Source organism: Aulostomus chinensis, chromosome 8 (assembly GCF_037954235.1).
Source record: "Aulostomus chinensis isolate RoL2024-O1b breed Wild chromosome 8, RoL_Achi_v1.0, whole genome shotgun sequence".
Lineage (NCBI taxonomy): Eukaryota > Metazoa > Chordata > Actinopteri > Syngnathiformes > Aulostomidae > Aulostomus > Aulostomus chinensis.
In genome coordinates, this window is record NC_141327.1 from 28,892,174 (window position 1) to 28,894,077 (window position 1,904).

Below are 1,904 nucleotides of genomic sequence, written 5' to 3' on the forward strand. Positions count from 1 at the left end.
AGATGTTGAGGCCACACAGACAGAACCCTCAGCTACAGCAGATTCTAGTCCTCAGGTGGCGTTAAATTGCCCTGCTCTGGTTAAAATGTTGACCTAAAAACTTCTGGAGGATCCCACCAGAGACCTGGTCCGGGATCGAGGCCTACTTTGTTGAGTTGGAAGCCCTCTAAACGTCAAAGTCTGGAAACGAGCGAGATAATAAGAGGACGGGGGGGGGGGGGGGGGGGGCGGTTTTGTGCCCTGCCTCTCCGTGGTCGTTCCAGGCCTGAATTTGGCTTTCTGAGCTGACTAAAGCGATTACATGTATTACAATCCTCACAGCTTCGACGGTGACGTATGGAATGATGTGCACAGAGCGCTTGACTTCTCCTGTACAGGTTGTCACACACAGCCTGACATTCTCAGATAAACACACACGAGCCAACAGCCCCAAACTTTCACTCACACACACCTGTACAGCGATGAGCACACACAGGCATGCAGCGAGAATTACTTCATACTGAAGAGGAATGAAGAAACATGGGGGGATGTGGGGGTGGAGGGTGGTTAAGACTCACACAGTTGGCCTGATTTCTTTAAAATGGCCTCAAAACAAAACAAAAAAAAGGCAAAAGCAGAGAACTTCCAACAGATAACGGCACGATTCAGGCTGAGATCTCACTACCTCGAGTGAGTCAGTGAATTATGGAGGCTCATGTCAAGCATGTCTGAGGAATCAAGCTATCACATGTGGGAAGACGGTGACGGGAGACAGGCAAGACAGACAGGCAGGGCCCACAACATGTTCAAGAAAAGAACTGGATGAGCTGGAAGAAATGAAAGAACAGATTCAAAGCAGCAGCAGCAGCAGCAGCAGCAGAGTCAAGTGCTCCCCCCCCCCCAAAAAAAAAATCAAGGACACAATGGTAAATAATCAGCCAGTACCATGACTGCCATGAAAACCAGCCATTTTTAACAGATGAGGGAAAATAAAACCAACCAGGGACGATCAACCCTCCTCTTAAAATAAAAATAATCAAGGCAAGAGGAGGAGGAAAAATATGAAGTTATGAAAATCAAACAAGAGCCTACTTAGTTTTCCTTTTTCCTAAAATTCTGATCCCCAGTTTCCATATGTGGTCCCTAGACCTTCCTCCAGCGACAGTGGAAATCTGCTATAGGGGGATGCAGGCAGCGGTACCGACGGCACACCGCGGAGAGGGGGGCGCATCCAGGCGGAGAGGCCGGGCATCACCGGTCATGCAGCCGGTCGCGGGATTGAGGAGGACGCGGAGTGATGGACGAAGCTTCCCGGAGCCAGATGAGCCTCTTTCTGCAGCATCCACACGGTCCTGCACGGTTAAATCACGGCCACCGGAGCGCAGCGGGCGCACGCTACTGCCATCACATGAAAATAAATCAGAAATCATCAAAAGGCAATTATGTTTTTGGTAAGGTTGTCAGGCATGGGGTGGGGGTGGGGGGTTCATGTGCGCAGGAAAAAAATATATATATAAAATGTCAGGTCGAGCAGCACGTCAATCCCCGGGTTCCTCGTTTTTCTTCTTCTACCCAGAGCTGAGATAGAAGTGGAGAGGAGAGGAGGAGGAGGAGTAGGAGGAGGAGGGGTGGATGATGGTTAGGAGCTGAGGATGAAAAAAATCGACACAACCAGAGAGAGAGAGAGCGATAGAGAGAGAGAAGGGGGGGTGAGGAAGATGTTCCGTGCGCAGTAGCAGCTCTTACGAACAACAACAACAACAACAACAAACAAAAAAACAAGAGCACTGCAAAAAAAAGTCCTTTTCAACAAGTTCCTTCATGTACAGAGAGACCGGAGAGGGAAAAATAGCGACATTCATTCTGCAAACACAGAGACAGGATCAACATCTGTGGCTACAGGGTAGCAGCTAAATGATTCCCTC

At 49.2% G+C, this 1,904-nt stretch overlaps 1 protein-coding gene across 1 annotated transcript in view; it reads right to left on the reverse strand.

Annotated features, from left to right (window-relative positions):
- Positions 1-1,574, reverse strand: part of cacng2b (calcium channel, voltage-dependent, gamma subunit 2b) — a 51,447-nt gene extending 49,873 nt beyond the window's left edge. Inside the window, exon 1 of the mRNA XM_086212303.1 lies at positions 1-1,574. This exon is cut by the window's left edge and continues 467 nt beyond it. The gene's annotated coding sequence lies outside the window, so the exon portion shown is untranslated.
- Between the last annotated feature and the right edge of the window lie 330 nt (positions 1,575-1,904).